The 20,445-nt window shown below is 43.7% G+C and overlaps 1 long non-coding RNA gene across 1 annotated transcript; it reads left to right on the top strand.

Annotated features, from left to right (window-relative positions):
- The first annotated feature begins 7,515 nt into the window (after positions 1–7,515).
- LOC129827504 (uncharacterized) lies at positions 7,516–11,765 on the top strand. Its single transcript, XR_008755184.1, has 2 exons — positions 7,516–9,976; positions 10,092–11,765. It is a non-coding gene; the product is annotated as an uncharacterized LOC129827504 (long non-coding RNA).
- The last annotated feature ends 8,680 nt before the right edge of the window (positions 11,766–20,445 follow it).

The following is a 20,445-nucleotide window of genomic DNA, read 5'->3' on the forward strand; positions in this document are numbered from 1 at the left end:
TTGATTGTTGTGGGTGGTTGTCTCCTGTGTCTGTGTTTGTCTCGCCACACGGGACTGTCTCGGTTTGTTTGTACGTTCGTTCTTTTGTGTAGTCTGTTTCTCCTGTTCGTGCGTTCTTCGTGTTTCATGTAAGTTTGTCGTCCAGGTCTGTCTACGTTGTTTATTGTTTTGTAATTATTCAAGTGTTTGTCGTGTTTTCTGTTTTGTTGATTAAAAATCATGTCTTATCACAACGCTGCATTTTGGTCTAATCCTTGCTACTCCTCTTCGGATGAGGAGAAGGAGGAAGCCCGTTACAGAACCACCCACCATAATACGACCAAGCGGCGTGGGGGAGCGCAACAAAGTAACCAGGACTCGTGGACATGGGAGGATGTATTGGACGGCAAGGGTTGCTACACATAGGAAGAGATCCGAGCTGGAAGAGATCGCCTCCCATGGCAACCGGAGAGAAGAACCGGAGTTATGAGGGTACTCGACTAGCAAGGAAGCCTGTGAGTAAACCCCAAAAATGTCTTGGGGGGGGGGGGCTAAGAGGTAGTGGGCCAAGGGCAGGTAGGAGACCTGCGCCCACATCCCAGGCTAACCGTGGAGAGCGGGAGTACGGGCAGACACCGTGTTACGCAGTAGAGCGCATGGTGTCTCCTGTACGTGTTCATAGCCCGGTGCGGGTTATTCCACCTCCCCGCACTGGTAGGGCTAGATTGAGTATTGAGCCGGATGTCATGAAGCCGGTCCTACATATCTGGCCACCAGTACGTCTCCTCGGGCCGGCTTACATGGCACCAGCCTTACGCATGGTGTCCCCGGTTCGCCTACATAGCCCGGTGTGGGTTATTCCACCTCCCCGCACTGGTCGGGCAACAGGGAGCATTCAACCAGGTAAGGTTGGGCAGGCTCAATGCTCAAGGGAGCCAGTACACCTGCACGGTCCGGTATTTCCGGTGCCACCTCCCCGCCCCAGCCCAGTACCACCAGTGCCTACACCACGCACCAGGCTTCCAGTGCGTTTCCAGAGCCCTGTTCCTCCTCCACGCACTCTCCCTATGGTGCGTGTCTCCAGCCCAGTGCCTCCAGTTCCGGCACCACGCACTAAGCCACCTGTGCGTCTCCAGAGCCCTGTACACACTGTTTCTTCTCCCCGTACTCGTCCTGATGTGCGTGCCCTCAGCCCGGTGCCACCAGTGCCGGTACCACGCACCAGGTCCATAGTGCGTTTTGAGAATCCAGTGTGCCCTGTCCCTGCTCCCTGCACTAGCCTGAAGGTGCGTGTCCTTAGCCCGGTGCCTCCAGTTCCGGCACCACGCACCAGGCCTACAGTGCGCCTCATCCGGCCAGAGCCATCCGTCTCCCCAGCGCCATCTGAGCCATCCGTTTCCCCAGCGCCATCTGAGCCATCCGTCTCCCCAGCGCCGTCTGAGCCATCCGTCTGCCCAGTGCCGTCTGAGCCATCCGTCTGTCCCGAGCCATTAGAGCCGCCCGTCTGTCCCGAGCCGTCAGAGCCGTTAGTCAGTCAGGAGCCGCTAGAGCCATTCGTCAGTCAGGATCTGCCAGAGCCGCCAACCAGACAGGATCTGCCAGAGCCGCCAACCAGACAGGATCTGCCAGAGTCGCCAACCAGACAGGATCTGCCAGAGTCGCCAACCAGACAGGATCTGCCAGAGTCGCCAACCAGACAGGATCTGCCAGAGCCGCCAACCAGACAGGATCTGCCAGAGCCGCCAACCAGACAGGATCTGCCAGAGCCGCCAGCGAGCCATGAGCGTCCAGAGCCATCAGCGAGCCATGAGCGTCCAGAGCCGTCAGCGAGCCATGAGCATCCAGAGCCGTCAGCCAGCCATGAGCGTCCAGAGCCGTCAGCGAGCCATGAGCGTCCAGAGCCGTCAGCCAGCCATGAGCGTCCAGAGCCGTCAGCCAGCCATGAGCGTCCAGAGCCGTCAGCCAGCCATGAGCGTCCAGAGCCGTCAGCCAGCCATGAGCGTCCAGAGCCGTCAGCCAGCCATGAGCGTCCAGAACCGTCAGCCAGCCATGAGCGTCCAGAGCCGTCAGCTAGCCATGAGCGTCCAGAGCCGTCAGACAGTTATGAGCTGCCCCTCAGCCCAGAGCGGCCATTTATCCAGAACTGCCCCTCAGTCCAGAGCTGTCTCTCTGTCCAGAGCTGACCTTCAGTCCGGAGCTGCCTCTCTATCCTGAGCTACCTCTCTATCCTGACCTACCTCTCTGTCCTGAGCTATCTCGCCTGAGCCACCACCGTGGTCAGACGCCCACCCAGACCCTCCCCTAGACTTTTGGTGGTGCGTTCAGAGTACACACCTTGAGGGGGGGGTTATGTCACGTTCCTGACCGGTTTTCTGTTATTTTGTATGTGTTTGACGGTCAGGGCGTGAGTTTGGGTGGGTAGTCTATGTTATGTGTTTCTATGTTGGTTAAAGGGTGACCTGATATGGCTCTCAATTAGAGGCAGGTGGTTTTCATTTCCTCTGATTGAGAGCCATATTAAGGTAGGTGTTTTCACATTGATTGTTGTGGGTGGTTGTCTCCTGTGTCTGTGTTTGTCGCGCCACACGGGACTGTCTCGGTTTGTTTGTTCGTTCGTTCTTTTGTGTAGTCTGTTTCTCCTGTTCGTGCGTTCTTCGTTACATGTAAGTTCTTACGTTCAGGTCAGTCTACCTTCGTTTTGTTATTTTGTTTAGTATCACGTATAGTTTGTTTTTTGTCTTGTTAAATAAATTTCATTATGTCTAACTACCACGCTGCATATTGGTCATCTGATCCGTCTCGCCTCTCCTCGTCCGAGGAGGAGGAAGAGCTAGACAATCGTTACACACAGAACTAGAATGAGATTCATTATGACCTCTCTCCCTCTTTCTGCTCTGATAGACATGACCCTGCAACTCTCATCACTCCAGGGTTGCACTTCTTTATAGAGGTGCATTTCTTTATAGAATCATCTCCGCGCGAAGGGTTCTGGAGGAGCTGAGCTACCTTATCCCGGTGCTGCCCCTTGTTCCGGTGCTGTCCCTTATATTAAGGTTACCATTAAAATTAAGTGGGTGTAAAATGAGGGTGGTCATTCTAAGGGGGAGACGTAAGCTGGGATTGACTATGGTGGGGTGGGGACCTCGCCCAGAGCCTGAGCCACCACCGTGGTCAGACGCCCACCCAGACCCTCCCCTAGACTTTTGGTGGTGCGTTCAGAGTACGCACCTTGAGGGGGGGGTTATGTCACGTTCCTGACCGGATTTCTGTTATTTTGTATGTGTTTGACGGTCAGGGCGTGAGTTTGGGTGGGTAGTCTATGTTATGTGTTTCTATGTTGGTTAAAGGGTGACCTGATATGGCTCTCAATTAGAGGCAGGTGGTTTTCATTTCCTCTGATTGAGAGCCATATTAAGGTAGGTGTTTTCACATTGATTGTTGTGGGTGGTTGTCTCCTGTGTCTGTGTTTGTCGCGCCACACGGGACTGTCTCGGTTTGTTTGTTCGTTCGTTCTTTTGTGTAGTCTGTTTCTCCTGTTCGTGCATTCTTCGTTACATGTAAGTTCTTACGTTCAGGTCAGTCTACCTTCGTTTTGTTATTTTGTTTAGTATCACGTATAGTTCGTTTTTTGTCTTTTTAAATAAATTTCATTATGTCTAACAACCACGCTGCATATTGGTCATCTGATCCGTCTCACCTCTCCTCGTCCGAGGAGGAGGAAGAGCTAGACAATCGTTACACACAGAACTAGAATGAGATTCACTATGACCTCTCTCCCTCTTTCTGCTCTGATAGACATGACCCTGTAACTCTCATCACTCCAGGGTTGCACTTCTTTATAGAGGTGCATTTCTTTATAGAATCATCTCCGCGCAAAGGGTTCTGGAGGAGCTGCAGCACCCCTGATAAATTTAAATACATTTGCCAAAGTTATAGAATAACTGCTGTCTGTTCAGAAAGAAATGAAATAATTCAGAGTAGCCTACTACACCGCGAGAAGGCCTATAATTTAGCCACAGAGGATCAATAGCTTTTTTTTTTTAATTAGCCTAGCTCTGGATTGTGTGTAGCGCAATAACAAGGCATAGCCTACTGTCGGGACCTCACGCAAATCTGTCAGGGAACAGCATGCAGACAAAACAGGCCTTTCGCAATATTTCAAATAATCGCGGGAAAACACAGGTTGGAAACCAATTGGCTCCTGCTGGAAAGAGAAGACTCTAATCTGTCTGCTGTGGGCTAACAAAATATTTGATCAACTCCGAAATATTGTTTTACAAAGTACAGGTACAACTCTCCTTCCGTGGCCTCCAACTGCTCTTAAATGCAAGTAAAACTAAATGCACGCTCTTCAACCGGTCGCTGCCCTACCTGCCTGCCCGTTCAGCATCACTACTCTGGAAGGTTCTGACTTAGAATATGTGGACAACTACAAATACCTAGGTGTCTGGCTAGACTGTAAACTCTCCTTCCAGACTCACATTAGGCATCTCCAATCCAAAATGAAATCTTGAATCGGTGTCCTATTTTAAAACAAAGCATCCTTCACTCATGCTGCCAAACATACCCTCGTAAAACTGACCATCCTAACGATCCTCGACTTCGGCGATGTCATTTACAAAATAGCCTCCAACACTCTACTCAACAAATTGGATGCAGTCTATCACAGTGCCATCTGTTTTGTCACCAAAGCCCCATATACTACCCACCACTGCGACCTGTACGCTCTCGTTGGCTGGCCCTCGCTTCATACTTGTCGCCAAACCCACTGGCTCCAGGTCATCTACAAGTCTTTGCTAGGTAAAGCTCTGCCTTATCTCAGCTCCCTGGTCACCATAGCAGCACCCACCTGTAGCACGCACTCCAGCAGGTATATCTCACTGGTCACCCCCAAAGCCAATTCCTCCTTTGGCAGCCTTTCCTTACAGTTCTCTGCTGCCAATGACTGGAACGAACTGCAAAAATCACTGAAGCTGGAGACTCATATCTCCCTTACTAGCTTTAAGCACCAGCTGTCAGAGCAGCTCACAGATCACTGCACCTGTACATAGCCCATCTGTAAATAGCCCATCCAACTACCTCATCCCCATACTGTATTTATTTATTTATCTTGCTCCTTTGCACCCCAGTATCTCTACTTGCACGTTCATCTTCTGCACATCAATCACTCCAGTGTTTAGTTGCTATATTGTAATTACTTTGCCACCATGGCCTATTTATTGCCTTACCTCCCTTATCTTTCCATCTTTTTGAGAACTTGTTCTCAACTAGCCTACCTGGGTAAATAAAGGTGAAATACTTTTTTTTTTTAAACCAATGTAAAACAATAGCGAGATATAGGCTCTTCATCGCCATTATCTGCGAGTGAGCTGCACATCATTGGGTGAGTCAGTGAAACTGGCAAGTATGTTTAGGACTTTAATTTCCTCCTCATATTGTAGCCTACAATATGTCTCCACACACCTAGGCCTACTAATGATGGATTCAAGATTCTCAGTTTGATCTGAGATTCTCAGTTTGTATGTGTCAAAGGAGCATGTCATTTCGATCATTTGTGCGGTATTAAAAAATATTCTGCCAAAGTCTCGTCATGTAAAGCAATGAGGAATTGGATTAAATGCGTTTATAATATGGCAGCATTTACCTTAGGCTACTAAAATGCTCAATGCCACTACTCAAATGTGATGATAGGCATGCAACATTTTATTATAAAGGTGTTTTTTTCCCTCATGCGTTCCGGTACCTCAGAGCTTCCCAGGTCACCACCCTCTCTTGCTCACTTTTTGTTCCGGCACCTCCCAATTGACAAATGAAGCACTGGGCCTGTCACACATGAAACACATGCAGCCTGGGGGCCACTTTGTACCCTGGCATCTGGTTGAATGTGAGCCAAGACTTGTACTCCCAACAAGGGTATGTGTAACAGAAGTGAATTAACATGTAATGCTGTTGAGGCAGTCACTATACTGTGACAATAGGCTACTGTAAATAGAGGCATATAACTAAAAAAAGCCTAAACAAACACTATATCCTGTTTAAACCCCCACCAGACAAGACATGATTTCATTAAATCTGTTGAGGTCATGAGAGGCTGAAACTAGCAACATCCAGAGGACAGAACTTCACTCCCTACTCTCACCGATCGTTAAATTAGTTGCCTAAAGGAAGGCTGGCAACGCTCATAATCAATGGTGATAGCAGCAGGCTACCCAGCCCTGCTCTTGAAAAAGAAAAACACAATGACTGATAGTGTTTTTGCCTGGAGCGACTGATAAAGACAGATTGTGCCATTCGAAATGTACATGTTCAGACACCACCCAAATGAATGCCTGTTCTATTGTATTGTGTGTATGATCTAATTCAAAGAACCTTGCAGAGATACAGCAGTTCTTCCAGGACCTTTGGACTTGTTGTTTTGCATTTTTGTGTAGTATATGTCAGGCCTATTTCTGCTTATATCTTCTCTATTATATAGGCCCAGGCCATAATATTTCCTATTTAGTCTACTCTCCTTCATCAACCTCCTACATTAATCTGGGCTTGTCCCTTGATGTCATTGTGATGATGACGTCAGTGTGATGGAGACTGAATTCTACTCAGAACCAAATATAGGCTCTGCGCCATCTGGGCCTACTGTTCGCTTTTAGAGATGATCTTCCTATTCCTTTCCTAGTTTGATCTTCATTATGATATGTCTGACTATCGAGTGACGCATGAGGTCTTGTGAATTAGCTTTGCGCCATCTGGTGGTGAATGCAAACTCATTCTTCTGCCTTCCAGATCCAGGCAGTAGTTTTCCACTAAGACACAAATTGAGCCTTTTGTTGGATTCTCAAGATTCAAGCTTTATCTTCTAGATTGAAGACACAAAATGTCCTTGGCTAGCAGATATTGATCACTGGGTGTCTAAATAGACAGATAGACCCAGATAATTCAATAATTTAGTTTTTTTTCTTCTCCCTTTTATTTAATCGGATTGTTGTGCCAAGATATCACATTAAAAAAGCTGATTATAAGACACAAATAAACCTGCTGATGGATGTGGTTTGGCTGCTGCCAATGTTGGCCTCATGATTAATCATCACTTTTCCAGCATATAAACCACACAGGTTTGTTCTGGGCTACTGCAGCCATCTTGAGTTTTGTTCTGATGTAATATTTTGAATGCCACTGATGAGTCATGTTACAGCTCGTCAGCCTATTTTTGTTCAAGGAAAATTAAACTGGTTTGCTCTTCTGCAAATGTGTAGTTGTTATATTGTTTCAAAGATGGGTGGGAGTCCTTGGTTGGTAGGCTACACAATCAAAGACGTGTGACACAATATCCGAAATTAGTCAAATCCAACTTCAGCAATGCAGTAAAAGAGAAGTAGACCCGGTAGAATGAACTAGTGAATTCCAGTTTCATCCGGTTTGTAAGGACTGTCCACATCTAGCTTTGTATTCATCCGAGCACCAAATGCTTTGACGTCAACTGTTGTTATTTGAAAATGTCGAATGACTGACTCACTCTTCCAACTGCAGCGTCTGTGACCAACGAAATGAGTAGACTTTATAATAAAGAGTGGCAACATTTACAGTACTGTATTATGGTTGGCAAGTTTGAAACTGTTTATATAGATAGGTTGGTTCATGGATGAGGTGAAAGCAAAGTGCACATTTTGATGGGCTCCCATAGTTACTTTTTTCCGAACCTCTTTTTTCATGACCATAAATCAAAATGAGTAGGTTTGTAAGCTTATGTTTCACGGTGAAGTAACAAAGTGTAAGTAGAAGTACGTAGTAATTTCATAAAGGCTCGACAAAGTTGGACCTATTTCGTAGAATCACTAGGTCGGAGGTATTCGCATTGTGACGTTGGCCGCATCACAACTAGACTATAAATTCAGTCAGCAAACCTTTTCTTCTTAACACGCGTTGATGCGATCTCGTCGTGTTTCTTTTGCGGTCCGGTCGTTGTGATTTGATTTAAATATTTTGAATCACTTATTGGGCTTCTTTGATTTGAGAAGTGCCTAATGATAGCGTTAATTGAGTAGTACAGGTTTAATAGCAGCAGTGTAGTGTGAATATAGGTGAAGTTGACCAGATAATGTAGGTATGTTACTGTAGCTAACCTTAGCTGTTTGGTTGTCATTCGACGCCTAGATTTGTTGCTATCTATATCTATCGCATTCTAGCGACAGATCGTACATAGTTGTGTATTTAATTAAAAACAAGGTGACGTTGAGTCATAGCAACTCGCTAGCAAAGGACATTTTTGAATTCTGACGTGTCAGTTGACAAAGGTCAAGATGATTGCCACGAGATTAACGTTAGGGTCTTGTTTTTAGCAGCGGTGGTTACGTAATATACCTCGGAAGTATGCTTATTTCAACTGAACTGGCATCTCGGTATTAATTCTAAGATGAGTAACATCGAAAATGTCAACCAAAAAATGTTTGCCAAACAAAAGAAGCGTCTTGTGGCGCACTTGTAGGCCCGATTCAAAATGGCGATTAGGGAGAAATGGATGTCCTGGGGATTCAGTGCTGAAAACAGCTGGTGCAGTTATCTGAAGTCCAAGCTACTGTTTTTTTTCGAAGATCAGAAAAGAATCAGGTTGTATAAGAAGCGTTATCGAAAGAACAAGTTACAATTCAATAACCGTATGAAAGATGAACGACGTTCTTATTTATGAGGCAGTATAGTTACGTCAATGCGTCTATTTTATATTTTTCTTAAAATGAACAATACGTTACAAGAAATTAACTATATGAAGCCTTGTGAATACGAAGCTAAATATGCAAGTTACTAGACAATCTTGTGAAGAATTGAGACGTCATAAGAATAGCCAACTAAATATTTGAATATATTAGGGCGGCGGTCTCAGACAGTTTAGCTAACTTTAAGTGGTTTTGCAAGTTGATCACATCGGCAAGAAATACATTTTATACCGAATAAGAATCAGCAATAGAAGTTGGGTGAATATCAGATGCATTTCCACAGTTTTGTTATTTTAAGCCTAAAATTAATAAGTGTAGCTGCTGATAGTTGATTACATAGAAGGACAATCGTTTTTTTTTTTTAAATTGAGGGAAGCAAGTTTCAAGACTAAAACCGTGTGAAAAGTTAGGATGCCTTTGAGAATAGCCAACAACAAATTGAAGAATGGAAGTTGGGTGATGGTCCCATTTATCAGACGTGTTTTAGCAACTTCAAGACGTTTTTGTTTTTACTTGACCTGAAGAACAAGTTCTGATCATTGTCTATTGTCAGAAAAAAAATCTGTGTAGGTAACATGTGAAAGAAAAAAGCTACTAAACTTGAACGATATGAAACGTGAAGCCTTATTCATTTGAATAGCAAGCGAAGTATTGGAAGAGAATTTGGCCTGACGGTGCCTGTATCAGTCATTTGACTGACTTCAAGAATTTAAAATGCTTTAAACCTAAAATGACGAAAAGATGTGCTGCTGATTAAGGATCCAAGTGAAGTGGTCGCCTTAATTGCACGTGCTGTAATTCACGGAATCGCAGGCTCAAATGTGACCTTGCTTGTCACGCCTCAGATTTTATAAACTTTTTTGAAAACACAATTGGCTCTAGTGAAGAAAAGAAGGCTATTTTTTCCTGAGGGGAATGGACTGAGTTTGAGTTGAGGGGGGAAGGACTTAGCTAGTAAGCAGTTTGTGAGGAAGGACTATTTCAGGATCAGAGGGAGGAACCAGGCCATGGGCAAACTGGGAGGACCAGCGGGGGAGCCAGGCAGGACCCAGGGGGATCGAGGGAGGAGCAGATGGGAGCCAGTCGTGGGACGCAGCCGGGTGTTCATCGGAGGGAGGGAGCGAGCCAGATGGCAGGGTAGCGAGCCTTGCAGTGAGCCGAGAGCGGAGCAGTCCTGGGTCGACTGTTGCCCTAAGCCAGCCAGTGGGTCCCAGCAGCAATGAGGCAGACGGGTTAAAGAGCAAACGCGTAAAAGGGTCAACTAGCTTCACCAGTCACAGGAAAAGTGTTTGGTTTGTATGATGGGCAGTGGTAACATTTAACTAGGCCAATAGTCTTTATTTAAAAGTCACTTTTTAAATCTGTCAAGAACAGTTGCTCGCGAAGTTTTGTTTCTTCCTCTTTCAGGTAATGGTGTGGTAAAGCGTTTATTTTCCTGGTCACAACCCTTTCCTGTGTGCTGAGTGTCTGCTGTGATACGTCCCCCATGGCCTTCTTGGTAGAGTGGGCTGGTGAGAGGAGGACCGTCTTAAAAGGATTTCACCCTCCTGCCGCACAGATGTAGTGCCCCCCGGGGCGGAGGAGTTTCTCCTGTCATTGAGTTCAATAGGTCTACCCCCAAGATGTGGTCTACATGGGAGTGTGTTGAGTGGGAGGTCTTCTGTACGTCCGTACCACAACGCCCCTTTGGTGCTGAGCAGCTACATCTGCTGGTTAAAGTGAGCAGTGAGTTTAAATGCATGATCTGATCACGTGCGGAGTAACTATTCCCCTAGCTAAATATTGATATCGAATTTAAATTTGCCTTCGTATTGGTAACTAAGGGATTATCCCTGAATTTGTATTTAGTCTGGTGTTATTGGTCCAACTGTAGTGCCTTTGTGGATGGGGGGGGAGGGACGTTTTCCGAGTTCTTCTTTTCACAGGCTCGGCCCTTAAAGCAAAGCTGACCGTCCAAGGGAGTCCCTCTTTAGTACTACCCACCACATTAATCAAAGAGTTGGGGACGTCACGTAAATGATAGTTCTAAGGATGGATCAAGTGACACCGGCATTAAAGTGATGTAGGAAGGTATTTTGTGCTAGTTTTCTGTAGTGAGTTGCTCACATTTTAATATGTACTACCATACTTAAGTGTTTTTCTTCCAATGCATTTTAACTGGGCAGACATTTGGGTTCTGGGAGGGTTGTGGGGGGTGTTAATCCAAATTTCTTCCTAGAATTCTTTCACACAGCTTCGTGTAAAGCAGCATTTAAAGATCCAAATGGCTAGCATTGAGGTTTGGGGAGCAAGGGATCAACCGGGTGGTCCACATCTTTCGGGTGTCCGTTTTGCCTTGTGTAGAGATTCATCGGTGTCTACAAGGGTGTAGCAAGTGGCGGGCCACGTTTTGGGAAGTCGACTCGTATTCTCCCAGGGAGTGTGGTAATGGTCACCTTTAGATTGACACATTTTATGTCATGGAGTATAAAGTTGCATTTGGGGTTTCTGGGGCCAGGGGACTGCTTAATTGTGACTTTTCCAGATTATTATGTGACCCAACCTTTCAATGAAAGAACAACTAGAGGTCCACGTCTACCCCCGTGTGTCTAAAGGAGAAACGGTGACGCAGAGGCCAGTGGTATTTTAAAGTTTTTTTGTGTGGAAAGTTAATGATTTGGTATTTCTCCAAATTTTGATATTTTCTTTGTATATTAGCAACTGTTAATACAATTTGATACTGTAATTGTGGTGTCTTGGTTGGTTACTGTTTGGGTTTGTCTGTGGGTGGGAATGGTGGAAGGCATGTTTTCCCTTCTGCATTTTTCAGTGTGCTGTGTCCTGCGTTTTCAATACTCAAGACCAACAGGAACACCCCTAACTCATTGTATGTAAAGGTTTTCTATCGCTTCAAAACGCCTCGCAAGGTCTCAAGTAAGGTCACTTACAAATGTGTTCACATTTCCCTTTTTAATATTTCATTAACATTTGGCAACGCATAATTGCACTCCCTTTGCAAATTAGTTAATGTTTTGTATTGCAACAGAGCTATCTGTAAAGGATTCATAATTGGTAATAAATGCATAGCTTATTGTGATTGAAGACATTTTTGTTATGCATTTGTTCTTTGGGGGTATCTTGTCTGGGGGGCTTTTCTTGTGCTTTTTCAGGTATGTCTTAGCTTGGTGCTTTTAGAGCACGGAAGTAACCTGGGCTTGATGGCAGCTCTTACATGGTGGAAAGTGAAGGTTTCAGATAAGTTCAATCCAGCTCATCTCTGTGTCTGAACATGGGTAAAGTCAAGATATGGAACATGGCTGTCTGAATGGGGCTTATTCTGGCCTCAGTTGATTATTCTTGAATAGAGAAGCATCTACCTAGCAATGCAACAGCTCAGCACTACTTGTGGTATGTAGAAGTTGCACTGCTGTGCTTTCCCTATGGGTGCAAATCTCTTCTGTACCAACAGGAAGATTTGGTGGAAACCCTTAATTTTATGTCAACTATAAAGTATACGTTGGGTATGGGTAACATGTGGGCTCTGGTGAGGGGTATAGGGGTGTTGGTTGTTTGCTTTTGATCTTGCAGAATTGCAAAAACCCTACCGGAGAATGCCATCTACCAGTGACGTGACCACAGGAATCGCACCGTCCTTTGACCTCGTCTCAACACAGGCAGGACAGTTTGAGCACGTTTGTTACATTCAAGACACTTTCTAGCTTTACCTATTAGATCACCTCAGCTACCAACTCTTGTGCAACTGTTCAAGGACACAGGCAGTCTTGTATCACAGTAGATTTTCAACTGTATAGCATTTGGTTTAATGATTTTGCAGCAGTCTCGCAACTGTGTGACAGCTTTCCCAAATTAAGGTAGCTGAGGAACACTGCGCAACTGTGCAGCTGTAATTTGGACTGAGTGCAGCGCAAATGTGTTGCTTTTGGATTGGTATTTGTTGGGCTTGGGAGGGGCATTATGCAATTTTTCTCTACAGAAATCAGTGAGCCTGGCGCAAGCACATGTGATGTCTTCTAACCTGGAACATGTAGGAAGGTGTTTACCTCTTTCACTATTTGTTTAATAAGACCCTTGTCATATTTTAGTTTGATTCAATGGGCATCTTGAACTGGATTTCTGTTAATATTCATTAATGACCATAGTCAAGCAATGCTTTTAGCTGCATATACCTCACTCCCTTTGACCCAGAGCCCTACAGCTTTGCATCTTTAACTAAGTTAAGAAACGTCATGTGGGTGTTGTGAGTACTGTGGTGGGAGAATGTTTGTGTCGACACCTCTTCGTTTCAGATCATTCTCTCTTTTCACTGTCCACTACGATTGCGCCTCCTGCATCTATCAGCCGCCGGGAACTGTCAGCAAATGAGTGTGCCCCCTGAATGAAGTACCTACCATCTCTCCCTCTATTGGCTTGAGCTTAAAGTCCTTCCCGCCCGACGTTCTTCATCGTCTCCTCTCCCTCTCTGCTCTGTTTGTTCCTTTCCTTTCCCCCTTTTGGTTTCTCAGGTGACTAATTTCTCAATCTGAAGTAAAATGGTCTTGAATTGGCATCTGTGAGCCGCCCCGTAATGGAACACTGAGAACCAAGTCACTTTCAGATGAAGAGCCACAGGCTTGTCTTGCTGCTAATTGAGCATCTCTTCAGTTTCTTGTTTACTAAGTTAAGTCATTTTGGTTCCCATTTTACTTTGAACACACCATGGCTATGTGTAATTCAACCCTTTGTCTGCATGCACAACAGCTCTACATAACATTAAGATCATTTAAAAAATGCATAACCTAAATGTTCCATGTAGCTATTGCGTAAAATGGGCACGTTCCAGTAGTTTGGGTGGACGCAAGGAGGGTGGGGGGCAACACTGTTTCTTTCTTCCTTTCAGATATCTCTTGAGTCAACTTCTGTTTCTACGGCGCACTGGGACAGCTCACAGCTGCAGAGTCACGGGGAGTCGGTCTGTCTTGGTTTGATCCCGTTCTAGGAAGTTGAGTGTGAGTGTGGAAAAACTGGGTGCGGTTTGTACTGTTTCGGTCAGTCACAGTAAATGACTAAGGATTTCATTTTCAGAGAAAATCTGGTTCTGGGTTGAGGGGGGGGTTGTGGTAATTGTCTCTTTTCTTATTACAGCTTCAAATTTAAGCGCTTGATCCTCGCAAGTTTGACTAACTTCTGAATCCGGACCAGTGTCAGTAATCTAGTTTCATGTATCATGGCTGAAACTTAGTAATGTTGTGGAATTTTTCTTATGGCATTTAGTGTACCGATGCAGTGTCTTTTTGGGAGGGGGGCGACCTTTTATTTTCCTCTAGTTTCAGGCACGCAACGAAGCTAAAGTCCTCTGGTTCGTGTAGAGCAGCAGGTAGTAAGGGTTTTTCTTTTCCTGGGAGAACAAACCATTTGGTTTTTGTTCCTCCAGGTTTTGCTTTTTGTCCTTACACAACAAAAAAAGCAAAAGACTCAGGTGGTGGCACTCCTGATATTCCTCAGGATGGGGTTCAATTCCCTGCAGAGTCTTTGCTTTTTCAACCTGCTGCTGAGTCAGGGAATAGTTAAACAGGAGAACCTAGGAACTTTTATACGTTTTAGCGAGATTGCGATTTGAATTCAAATATTGAATAAAGTCTATAGATGGGTTAGCTGACGTCACAATGTGCATGCTTCAATGGGGCCGAAGTTGTGATTCTGGATGGCCAGGTGCTACTAACAATGACAAACTACCATGTCTGAATCATAAGTGACTTGTTTCTTCTTGATACCACATCTTGTTTTGACTGATGTAATGTCAATGCTAATATGACAAATTTGCTTGTTAACCCTCTAACAATGTATTTGAGACTAGTGCAAATGTAATTGTTTTCAATTAACATTGGAGACTAAATACACTGCTCAAAAAAATAAAGGGAACACTTAAACACAATGTAACTCCAAGTCAATCACACTTCTGTGAAATCAAACTGTCCACTTAGGAAGCAACACTGATTGACAAATTTCACATGCTGTTGTGCAAATGGAATAGACAACAGGTGGAAATTATAGGCAATTAGTAAGACGCCCCCAAAAAAGGAATGGTTCTGCAGGTGGTGACCACAGACCACTTCAGTTCCTATGCTTCCTGGCTGATGTTTTGGTCACTTTTGAATGCTGGCGGTGCTTTCACTCTAGTGGTAGCATGAGACGGAGTCTACAACCCACACAAGTGACTCAAGTAGTGCAGTTCATCCAGGATGGCACATCAATGCGAGCTGTGGCAAAAAGGTTTGCTGTGTCTGTCAGCGTAGTGTCCAGAGCAAGGAGGCGCTACCAGGAGACAGGCCAGTACATCAGGAGACGTGGAGGAGGCCGTAGGAGGGCAACAACCCAGCAGCAGGACCGCTACCTCCGCCTTTGTGCAAGGAGGTGCACTGCCAGAGCCCTGCAAAATGACCTCCAGCCAGGAAGCATAGGAACTGAGAAGTGGTCTGTGGTCACCACCTGCAGAACCATTCCTTTTTTGGGGGTGTCTTACTAATTGCCTATAATTTCCACCTTTTGTCTACTCCATTTGCACAACAGCATGTGAAATTTATTGTCAATCAGTGTTGCTTCCTAAGTGGACAGTTTGATTTCACAGAAGTGTGATTGACTTGGAGTTACATTGTGTTTAAGTGTTCCCTTTATTTTTTTGAGCAGTCTATATCCGACATGTCAACAATCTAAGCCAACCTAGTCTGGTTTGTTATGTTGCTGAACAACCAACCTGTCTTGAGGCTGTTAATAGGGTCTGAAAATCCTTTCAAGTCATGGAATTTTAAAATGGAATTTTTCCAGTCCTGGGAAAGGATATAATCCCCGAAGTTATGAATGAATTTCCACAACTAAGTGTAATTTAGGCTTTTGTTGAAAAAAAATCGCCTTATCGGCCAGGATCAGAATGCCACTTTGATGTGTCAGTGTTTGCGCGCATTACCTGCACGTGTGCAAGACGAGTGGGCCGGTGCTCAAGGAGAGGAAGACTGTCGGACATTGCAGTAACAGGTAGGCCTAGCCTGAAATATGATAGGGGTCAGGTTAATGACTAATTACGTAGCCAATTCAGAACATATTGTTAACTGTTTAGCAAATATCATGTATTAATGTTTGCGTCATGTCAAACTGTTCCATTGACACTCAAATAAGGACATATGAAGTTAAGGAACTTTTTAAATGAATTACTTAAACAATTTGAATTAATGATTCACTTTGCCATTGTATTAGTTGAGATTTGGTTCAATTGCAGTGATGTGAATAAAAATATCAACTTTGTAGATATTTCCAGTTTATTTGGTCATTTTGTGTATGGGTCTCAATAGCCTGCAAAGTAAGCACTTCTAAGGTGGCTAAGATAACTGACTGAACTAGGAAAGGTACATTTCCTGACTTTGCTTTTGCTTCAGCTGCATAGCTAAGGCCAAAGGGGGTGTGGTATAAGGCCAAAATACCACAGCTAAGGGCTGTTAAGCACTATGTAATGCAACACCGTTAGCTGTGGTATATTGGCCATATACCACACCCCCCCCCCCCCCCCCTGCCTTATTGCTATTATAAACTGTAACAATGTAATAAGTAGAAATTAATGTTATAACTGGGTGACAGCAATTCTATTTTAAACTATACCAATCAGTGTTCAGTGCTTGAACCACCCAGTCCATAAATATTTATTTATAGCCTACCAGAGCTAGTTGATCTTTGAATTAGATTTTTTCGAAAGGCAACTTTTGGTTGCAATGTTATAAATCAAGGGTAGTCAACTAGGGCTGTGGCGGTAATGATATTTTATCAGCCGGTTAATGTCATGCAAAAGACTACCGGTCTGATGGTAACTGACCGTTAACACGTTTAGCATCTCCAGGCCTCCACACATGCAAGCTTTTGGAACATCTACATTTTATTAAAGTTGATTTAAATCAATTTAATATGCACATCACAATAAAAAATACAAATATATACATGCAAAAATGTAAAAGATTACTGAGTTAATAACAAAATTAGTCAATTTAAATAAGTTAATGAGGCCCTAATCTATGGATTTCACATGACTGGGAATACAGATATGCATCTGTTAGTCACAGATACCTTAAAGGTAGGGGCATGGATCAGAATCAGGCAGGGTCTGTTGTGACCTCCATTTGCCTCAGGCACAGGTCCTTCGCATCGAGTTGATCAGACTGATCGTGGAATGTTGTCTCTTCAAAGGCAGTGCGAAGTTGCTGGATATTAGCGGGAACTGGTACACGCTGTCGTACACGTCAAACCAGATCATCCCAAACATGCTCAATGAGTGACATGTCTGAGTATGCAGGCCATGAAGAACTGGTACATTTTCAGATTCCAGCAATTGTGACACGGGCCTGTGCATTATCATGTGATGGCGGTGGATGAGTGGCATGACATTGGGCATCATCACGGTATCATTGTTCATTCAACTTACCATCGCTAAAATGCCATTTTTGTCTGAAGCTTATGCTTGCCCATACCAAAACCCCACTGCCACCATGGGGCACTTTGTTCACAACGTTGGCATTAGCAAACCGCTCGCCCAAATGACACCATACACACTTTTTTTTCACCTTTAACCAGGTAGGCTAAAGTTCTCATTTGCAACTGCGACCGTGCCAAGATAAAGCAAAGCAGTTCGACACAACACAGTTACACATGGAATAATCAAACACACAGTCAATAAGACAGTAGAAAAAGTATATAGCATGTGCCAGGGAGGTAAGGCAATAAATAAACCATGGTGGCGAAGTAATTACAATTTTGCAATTAAACACTGGAATGGTGGATGTGCAAGTAGAGATACTGGGGTTGACTTGGAGTTACATTGTGTTTCAGTGTTCCCTTTATTTTTTTGAGCAGTGTATATGTTTTTATCTACAATTATATTCAATTAGAAATTGAACATACCAGTGTTTTGGAGGAGCGTGACTGCTATTTCTTCTCTCACGATGTTAACATCTTTGTCCGTATTTGAAAAGACAATCGACTCCTTCAGGACACATTCAGCAAACTGGGGGAAAAATTTCATGGGCATTTCAGTTTCCCCCAACAAAATTGTGTTACACTTAAGATTCTAATTCGCAAGTATACAACTACACAGCTATAATATAATTTGACAGTTCTGTTTTGCCTTTTAGTATGGCTTCTTTCAGTAGGTTAATTGTACATTACTTATGCTCTCATACTTACTTTCAAGGCAAAGACCCCACAAGAAGTAACATCTTGTTGGCATGGGTGAGGAAGGGTACCACACGCCCATCTGGAGATATTACACCTCTTCTTTCTCAGGAATGAACATATGTTAATAAAAGTACAGCATTTTGAAACACTTTATTGATTACAATATAGAGATTAATAACAGAGGGGATTCTGAGAATGCAGGGATTCCAGCAGGGTGTGAGTTGAAGTAGTCAAATCTGGAGCTGCCAAGGGATCATCATTTACATTCCAGCATCTCGGATTTTCTATTATCTGCGAAAAGGCAGGCCTTCCCTCGGGATGAAGAGCATCTCCGTTTATGTGCTGTCACCTGTGTATCTGATGTAGGAAAAGAGATAAGTTGAGTGTCCTGTGAATATGTTTATGTATGTATATTTTTTATTTTATTTACATTTATATTATTATTATCATTATTGTGGTCAAGGGATGGGGAGGCTGATGGTGGAGGTGTCCCATTGAGGGCGAAGGGACCTATTGGGGAGGGGATTCTTCATGGAGGTGTAACATTATAGTATATACTATAGTACAGTATTCCGTCCCTCTCCTCACCCCTACCTGGGCTTGAACCAGGGACCCTCTGCACACATCAACAACAGTCACCCATCCGCCACAAAAGCCTCCGGTTCTTGCAGAGCAAGGGGAACAACTACTTCAGGTCTCAGAGCGAGTGACGTCACCGTTTGAAACGCTATTAGCGTGCACCACCGCTAACTAGCTAGCCATTTCACATCGGTTACAGAAGCACGTTCAGTCATATTATTATACATTTTTCCCCCCTACTATTATGACAGTTCACTGTGATTATGGATATGCACTCATGTTGACTTATATATTTGAACTTTCTTTTTTCACATAGAGTACACATTTTTTATTTATTATCCTTATTATTGTAATGAAACAGGCAGGGAGCAGGCCTCGAACCCTCGACCTTCTAGCCCGAAGTCCAGCGCGCTATCGACTGTGCCCCAAAATCGTGCTTGAGTGGCAGAGTCGATATCAGCGCTTATAAACCCAGTGTCGGTACATTATTATTTTATCATTACTACTGTGCTTCCAAGCGCATACTTCACCATTTGACACCTCAAATGGGTTTGCCACATGTATTTTTTATTTTTTGTAACTAGGCAAGTCAGTTAAAAACCTGTCTAGGACTGGGGTTCCGCTAGCGGAACTCCCCCCCACATTCCACTGAAAAGGCAGCGCGGGAAATTCAAAAATATTTTTTTGAAATATTTCACTTTCACACATTAACAAGTCCAATACAGCAAATGAAAGATAAACATCTTGTGAATCCAGCCAACATGTCCGATTTTTTAAATGTTTTACAGCGAAAACACCACGTATATTTATGTTAGTTCACCACCAAATCCAAAAAAGCACAGACATTTCTTTCACGGCACAGGTAGCTTTCACAAAACCCACAAATATAGATAAAATTAATCACTAACCTTTGAACATCTTCATCAGATGAGTCATATAACATCATGTTACACAATACATTTATGTTTTGTTCGATAATGTGCATATATATATATAAAACAAATCTCAGTTTACATTGGCGCGTTACGTGCAGTAATGTTTTGATTCCAAAACATCTGGTGATTTTGCAGAAATACTCATAATAAACATTGATAAAAGATGCAAGTGTTATTCACATAATTAAAGATAAACTTATCCTCTATGCAACCGCTGTGTCAGATTTCAAAATAAACTTTACGGAAAAAGATTAATCTGAGAACGGCGCTCAGAGCACAATCCAGCCAAAGAAATAGTCGCCATTTTGGCGTCAACAAAAGCTACAAAAACACTATAAATATGCACTTACCTTCGAATAACTTCATCAAAAGGCACTCCCAGGATTTCCAGATCGACAATAAATGACTGAAAAGTTCCATAAAGCCCATCATTTAGCCACTTGTTGTTAGCATGTTCAGCCCAGGAATCCATTTTCATGACGCATGAGCAATCCCTCCAGACAAAAACTCAAAACGTACCGTTACAGGTCGTAGAAACAGGTCAAATGATGTTTGCAATCCATATTTAGTATGTGTTTTACATTAATCATCAATAAGGATCCAACCGGAGAATTTCATTGTCTGAAGAAAGAGCATTGGAACGAGAGCACTCTCTCTCGTGAGCGCGCCAAAAGAGACTGAAATATTCTGACGACCACTCAGTAAAACAGCTCCTATGAGCCCCTCCTTTATAGTAGAATCATATAACTAAAATCTAAAGACGGTGACGTCTAGTGGAAGCCCTAGGAAGTGTTTGTTCATTCATACCTAGAAGGGGTATCATTTGACACTGTTTTGAAAATCGAGTTCTCATTTCCTGTTTTGACCTCTTCTCAGGTTTTTGTCTGCCAAATGAGTTCTGTTATACTTACAGAAATAATTCAAACAGTTTTAGAAACTTCAGAGTGTTTTCTATACAATAGTAATAATAATATGCATGTATTACCTTCTGGGGCAGAGTAGGAGGAAATTTCGTTTGGGCACGCAATTTGTTCAAAGTGGAAACACCGCCCCCTATC

The sequence above is a fragment of the Salvelinus fontinalis genome, chromosome 29, assembly GCF_029448725.1.
Source record: "Salvelinus fontinalis isolate EN_2023a chromosome 29, ASM2944872v1, whole genome shotgun sequence".
Classification (NCBI taxonomy): domain Eukaryota; kingdom Metazoa; phylum Chordata; class Actinopteri; order Salmoniformes; family Salmonidae; genus Salvelinus; species Salvelinus fontinalis.